The following is a 7,534-nucleotide window of genomic DNA, read 5'->3' on the forward strand; positions in this document are numbered from 1 at the left end:
CACACACACACACACACACACACACACACACACACACACACTAGCAGTCTTTTGAGATATAGCTTGAGAGCTGCCGAAATTGTATATAAGCTTAATGCTAAGACACTCAACTGGGATATCTTGAGAATTCCCCCCCCCCACTAGTCTGTTTTATTCTTTTCCCTGGGGATCTTTCTTCCTCTGAAGCCCTGTACTTAAAAAAAAAATCTATGATAAAAATGTGTTAATAAACTCTTCTTTGAAAAGCCCATGCCAAGGGGGTATGCCTTTTTCATTTGCCTCAGACTTATAGAGATTAGCCTGCTTCTGCTTTCTGAGTGCTTCGACTTAAGGTATCTGCTGCCACACTGGGCTTATTCTTAACAAACTCTAGAATCTACTTCCTATTGGTTTGTCCTGCAATTCCTGGGTATGCATGCAAGGGTATATGTATGCATGTCTGTGTGTACATGTCCACATGTATCCATGTACATGTGCGAGGTATGTGTGTATGTGTGTGTGTGTGTGTGTGTATGCATGCATGTAAGCCCTCTATCCTCATCTTTACCTGAGCCTGGACACTCTCCACTCCCAGTTAGGTGAATTGCTCAGGCTAGTTTCAGAGACAGTGTGGCGGTGTGGAGCTATGCTTCTCCCCCTGGCTTCACAGACAATGTCAGTGAATGAGTTACTTCAGAAACATAAATGACCATATTTGTGCCTTTCTATATGTTCGAATTTATTTTAGAACAGTGAGCCCACAAGTTACATCAATTCGGCTGGCTTTAATTAATCAATTATTACTTGGCCATTGGCAATAACAGTTTCATTCTAATTAAAATCATGAGCTCTCAAGTTACACATTATGTTGTATACATGCACACACAATGTATGTTATAAAATACGTGTGTTATGGGATGACTAAGAAAAAGGTAGAGAGGCTGAAGATCTCAAAGGGGCCTCACTGAAGGCAAGAGTGGAATTGGTATAGACACAAAGAGATGCCCTGAAGCAAAGTAAAAACAGGTACCAACACACGGAGCCCAGGCACTGACCTGTTTGGACACAAGGCTTTGACAGCACAGAACGCCAAGCAAAACTCATTGGGCTTTAACAAATGGCAAATTGAGTGGACCAGGTCAGGAAGGGGATCAATGCAGAGCTGAAATCCCATGAACGGAGCAAGAAGTTCCTTGCCTGCTCACCCGTGATGGTCTGATGCCTCCTAACCCAATGATGAGTGCCTACTTTTCATATGATCCAAGAGATGGGTAATTCATTGCTTAGGTTTATCTGACGTGGTTTGGACATACATTTATTTCTGATTTAATTTGTTATGTTTCTAGATGGTAATAGTTTGTGTGATTATCTATCAGTCTGTGTCTCACAGTTGATATTTCACGAACAAGAGAAGGACAGTGATTCAGCCTCAGAATTGGAATTATTTTATAATCTGGAGTCATTCAGGGCAAAGCACAGACTGAAAGCAACTGCTCTATACAATATGGAGTAACTTAGAGCAGGCTGAAACCTGGCAGTCACAGTCTGAGGTTGGACAGTCAAGCGCTGGACAGATGTCCTGTGGCAGTGGCTTCTGTATGAGGTCACAGCAGCCTTTATGCAAGCTTGTGATCTATAAGTTACTTACGGTAGCTGTCATCAAGGAAGCATGGGCATAAGACCCTCCTGGCTTAATTTACTTTCTTTGCTTAAACTTGCATTAGCTGATACAAGTGACTCCATTTTGACTAACAGTTATCACTTTTCTCTTATCCTGTCCTTTCTCCTTGATCTCTTTCCAAAGTATTTGAGCACCTTCCATCCATTCAGGCACTGACTGAGTCACTTGGAACAAAACGCAAACTTTCTTCCTTGGTAGAACCCACAGGAGTCGGGTTAAGATCTTTGTTGGATAAATATAGACTTTTGGACAGAGAACATGTCTGAGTCTCCTGCTGCCAACATCGCCAGGACAGAGTAGTCTATGGCAAAAGAAGAATGCTCTATTGATGAACAGCTTGGGTGATGGTGGGTCAGAGTAACTTAGCAATGATATAACCTCGGCACAAGTGGCCTTTTGAACTGGACTTGAAAGAAAGGTGAAATTTCAAGACCTTTAAGTCATATAAAGTACTCAGAAATTGCCGCAGACCCTCTGGATCTCTTTGTCTGTGTGAAACGGGTCTCTGGGGCAGGTGGGCAAAGCGTCGGATGGAATGACAGACAGATGCACACAGGAGAGGTTGTGTAGAATCTGAATGTAATTTGTCAAATCGAGCATCAAACTTTTTATACAGAAGAAAATAGGGAAGTTGGGTGACACACCAGCAAGGTACAAAGAGGAATACAAACACAGATGGTCTAACAGAAACCACCTGGGAATAGAATTCATTGTTAACAACTGGGATCAAAAGGAGCTCCACCAAAGATTCACTTAATCTTAGAAGCCAGGGTCAAGGGCTTCATGCCCTTGCCATAGTTCCTATTTTAGTCTATTGTATAGTCCATCATTCCCCTAGACCATTGTAAATACGTGTGTATGGGTGTAACCCAGCTATCTATAGTTCTAAGTATCTACTCTGGTTCCTCCTTAGGTCTCAAACTTCCTTCTTCCTAGATGATGGTAAATTCCTGTGTAGGGCAGTGACTTAGCTTTTATTCAAAGTGATAGTGTAATACCAGAGGCAATTCTGAATGCCACTGAATAGGCAACATTCTTACTGAATTCCAAGCCCATGGTCAGCTCAAGGACTTTCTAGGACGTTTGGAACTCTGGTGAAGGCTTAGCCATGTCAGAATTCAATCTTAAAAGGCACTTATAATAAGATAATACTAAAAGAGAGCACGTGGATCCATACACCAGACTAACGTGGGAATGGAATATTAATGTATGGGTTAGAGAGGACGCCAGACTCCAGGAGGTGAGTTTCCGTGAAACTCTCTGCCTCGTGATTGGCTTCCAGGCCTCTCGGCCTTGTCAAGCTGACTCGAACAGAGTGCGTGGCAAGAAATTGCTGGTTGTTTGTGAGCCTAGAGGCTGCCTGGGGCTGAGAATAAAGAAAAACAAACCTGGGTATGCCCTGTAGTTAAAACATTCCTGGGAACAGAATGTGAGGACAAGCAGGGCTATCTTGTCTGGGTCAACACCACCTGGCCGAAACCTCCCCTCTGTCTATTGCCCCTTGACACCAAGTAAAGTCATACATCAACTGGTTGCTAAAACCCCAGCCCACAGGAACAAGGTTCTGATGCCCTGTAATCTTTCTGTTAATGTTTGAATAAGCCAATAGTGTGTTGCTATGCTGAATTCCACACCCCTAAGCCCCTTACCCCATAAAATCCCCAAGCTTTCGAGCCTCGTGGCCGACATCCGTTATCTCCTGTGTGGGATGCATGTCGGTCCGGAGCTCCGTAATTAACCATCCTCATGTATTTACATCAAGATGGTCGTCTGTTTGTGATTCTTGGGTGCATGCCAAATTGGGAGTTGAGTGGGGGTTTCCCCACTAGGTTCTATCATTTGGAGGTCCCACTGAGATCTGTGTGGGAGTTGAGTGGGGGTTTCCCCACTAGGTTCTATCATTTGGAGGTCCCACTGAGATCTGTGTGACACCCAAGAACCCCGAAGGACCCCTTGGAGGTACGTTTGTTTGTGTGAGTCTTGTATGTTGTCTAAGTGTCTAAGTGTGGCACCGCTGAATTTGTGTCTTGGTTTTTCAGTTCTGAGATTGTGGGTTTGAGTCCCACCTGTGTTACCAGTTCTGGTATTCTGTATTCTGGCAGCTGCCACTGTGGACCGTAAGGACCCTAGTGGCTGTGGGAGGACAACAGTCTATGGCCCCACAGGCTGCACCCCTGGAAGACGTTCCAAGGGAGACCCTGGAGGGAGTGCCCAGGGTGCGGAACAGTGGACTGGCTGTCCTCTGGCAGAGTGAGGGAGATCAGGTCCTCTCTCTGCCAGAGTGGGAGTGGATGTCAATCCCACCCCATCAGGAAGGGAGTCGATGTGGAATCCGACCCATCAGGAAATAGCATTTGGCTGATTGTATAAGTCCAGGCGTGGACGAGTGTGCTTAGATATACTGGTGTCTTTTTCTCTGTTGCTATCTTGTTTTTGTTTGTGGTTCTCGTCATGGGACACAGAAATCGTACATCGGAGGTAAAGTGGAATCCCTCCCTGCCTGTCTGTCTGTATGTCTGTCTGTCTATCTGTCTCTCTGTCTGTCTTGTTCACTTGTGTGTCCTCCATTAGACCACCTTCTGATTCTGTTTTGCTTTTGGTTTGTCTGGTTTCAAGTCTGGTTTTGGTCCCAAGGAGTTGACTGATTATCTTGGTTTGGTTTTAGGCCGGTCTCAGGTTCAGGGGGGCTTCCCATGGAGAGAAGTCCATTTGAGTTGGTCGTGGTGACAGTGAGCTTCTCTAAAAATCGCGCGTAAAATGCCCTGTATTGGTCTTGCTTGTGTTTGTCATTTCTGTGGTACCGTGATTCTATGGTGGTTGCCTAAAAACGGTTTCTGTGTATATCTTGTGTGTCTCTTTGTGTTCAGACTTGGACTAACGACTGACGACTGTTTTTGAGTTATGCCCTCTGGAATAAGCCTAAGAATCCTGTCAGATCCCTATGCTGACCACTTCCTTTCAGATCCTCAGCTGCCCTGCCTCTCACTCCAACTCCAGGGAGCAGCCAGCGGGTCACAGTGGTCCTGCCCATGGACCTGGAGCCTAGGGGAAAATGAGCTTGGTGCAGAGTAGTGCACAAACCTTCTGGTAGCCTGCTGTTCACTTCTGAGTTCTGCAGGTGCCAGTGGCAGAGGCCCTCTGGGGCCCCGCACCAGCCCCGCCTGGCTCCCTAGAATGGCCACAATGCCTGCCACAGCAGCTGGGGATGGGCCAAGGAGAGTCTGCGCAGGGGTGCACGCCCGAGCATCCCCTGTGCCTGCCTGGCTGCTCACTCCCTCGCCGCCCTGAGGGTTCCCTGGCAGCTCCTCATTCCCCTGTCCCCTGCATCCAGTCTCTTGTTAACAGAAAAAAGTGCTTTCATTTTAAGATGTCAGTGGCCCGGTGCAGCCAGCTGTGAGACCTGCACTCCCTTCTCTGCCCCTTCTCTTCTCAGGCAGCCCCGCCCTGAACTGCTTGCAGTGAGTCTGTTCCAAGCTCCAGTGAGGGAGGCATCTGCCCACTTGGGGCTTCTGTCCAAGGTAAGGAGCACCTGCGAGTCTAACTGCCAGGCTCTGATGAGGGTCTCATCTCTGTGGTACTAAAAAGTGCCCCAACAATCTGGCCGAGGTAACAGGAAGTTACAAAAGTTAAAAGAAGGACAGAGTAAGTCGATAAGAAAGTTAGCATAAGTCGATAAGAAAGTGCAGAGGAAGAGAAACAAAGGAAGGACAGTGGCAAATAGAGAGGTTAACAGTGAGAAAAAGTAAAAATAGAGATGAAAGAGATTAGAGAGGTCTGAGATGAGAGAGATACTCTGAATGAGAAATATTTAGAAGAGGAACCAGTAAAATGAGGCTGACAAAGACAGAGACCAGAGTCAGAATTAGAGATGTGCAGTGAGACAAAAAGATAAACCAGGGTAGAGGTGAACTATGAGAGAAGATAAGTGACAGAATATAGATGTGATAATTAGATAATATCCAAAGGAAGCAAAGACAAAGAGGAGGAACAAAAAGATATATATATATATATATATATATATATATATATATATATAACATTATATGAGATCTCCATTACAGCTAGGAAACAGGAGCAAAGAGAGGTAAATGACAAAGACTAGAACCTAGCAAAGTGGCACATGCTAATAATGCTAGCACTTAGAAATGATCTGTAAGCAATAGGAAGCCAGAAAATTAAAAAAAGATAAGAAAAATGAAATGCTGGCCACAAAAGTCAGGGAAACTAGAAAACTTAGTACCTGGCAACAAAAGAAAGGTTTTGGCTAAAGATCAAAGTGTTTACTGTTAAGAAAAAGAGCACTGGCTGAGAGACTGCCCTAACAAAAAGAAGAGGAGCCACCCTCATGACCAAACCCTTCCACCTGTTTGTGGCTAAAAGTAAAGAGATAGCAAAAGAGGTGCTAATACAGAAGCTGAGTCCTTAGAAGAGACCAGTGGCCTACCTGCTAAAGCAGCTAGAAAAGAGACTGCGTTTCATATTCCCCCACCAACCAGTGCAAAGCAAGTTAAAAAAGTTCCTGGGCGCTGCGGGCTTTTGCAAATTGTGGATTCCAGGTTTTGCTGAATTAACGAGATAAACAGCCCTTCGTATAAAGAAATAAAGAACAACCTTGGATGGCTTTGGATGCTATTAAGACTGCCCTAATGTCGTCCCCAGCTTTGAGACTCCTAGATGTGACTAGAACAAAGGTATTGCCAAAGAGGTTCTTACTCAGAGATTGGGACCCTAGAAAAGACCTGTGACATACTTGTAAAAAATTAGACCTGGTGGCTGTAGGATGGCCTGCTTGTTTGCACATAGTGGCTTCTGGTCAAGGATGCAGATAAATTGACTCTGAGACAAAACTTGGCACATGCCCTAAAAAGTGTGGTTCAGCCCCCCTGACCGATGGCTGACTAACGCTCTTGAAAACATTATCCAACCGTTCCCCTGACCGATGGACACATTATCAGAGCTTTTTGTTGACTGAACGAGTGACCTTCACTCCCCCTGAATTCCACCCCTGTTGTCCTCAATCTCACTGCTGCTTGAGACTTCACCTACTCATCACTGTGCTGACATTCTGGCAGAAGAAACTGATACTCAAAATGATCTGAAGGATTAGATCAGCATTGGCCTGAGAGTTTGAGCTGGTACACGGATGGCAGTAGCCTTGCGGTTGAAGGTAAGTGGAAGGCGGGGACAGCAGTGCAGTGGTACACAGAAAGCTGAACTTGTGGCTTTGATACAAGTTCTATAAATGGCAAAAGAGAAGTCTACACTGACANCAGGTATGCTTTTGCCACTGTACGGAGCAATATACAGACAAAGAGGGCTGTTGACATCTGCAGAGAAAGACCTAAGATGCTGTGGCTAAAAGAAATCAGATGGCAGATCTAACAGCCAAACAGGCATCCCAAAGAGCAATGATCCTAACTATCAAGTCTGGAGACTATCAAGTCATAGACAAACTAAGACTGGTAAAAGAAACCCTGTATAAAATAGTAAAAACTGAAGGAAGAAAACTAGTCCTCCCATGGGAAGACAGACCTGATATCTACTGGGAAATAGACTTTACTGAGAAAAATATATGTATGAATACCTTCTGGTTTTTGTGAACGTTCTCAAAATGAATAGAACTCTAAAACAGACCTTGACAAAATTAACCATAGAGACTGGCGCAGACTTGGTGCTCCTTCCCCTTGCCCTGTTTAGAACTAGAAATACTCCCTCTTGATTCAGTCTTACTCTTTTTGAGATCCTTTATGGGGCTCCCATGCCCATCACTGTCTTAAATGATGTGTTTAAACCTATGTTGTTATAATAATGATCTGTATGCTAAGTTAAAAGGCTTGCAGGTGGTGCAGAAAGAAGTCTGGTCACAACTGGCTA

This window comes from Mus caroli, chromosome 19, assembly GCF_900094665.2.
Source record: "Mus caroli chromosome 19, CAROLI_EIJ_v1.1, whole genome shotgun sequence".
Lineage (NCBI taxonomy): Eukaryota > Metazoa > Chordata > Mammalia > Rodentia > Muridae > Mus > Mus caroli.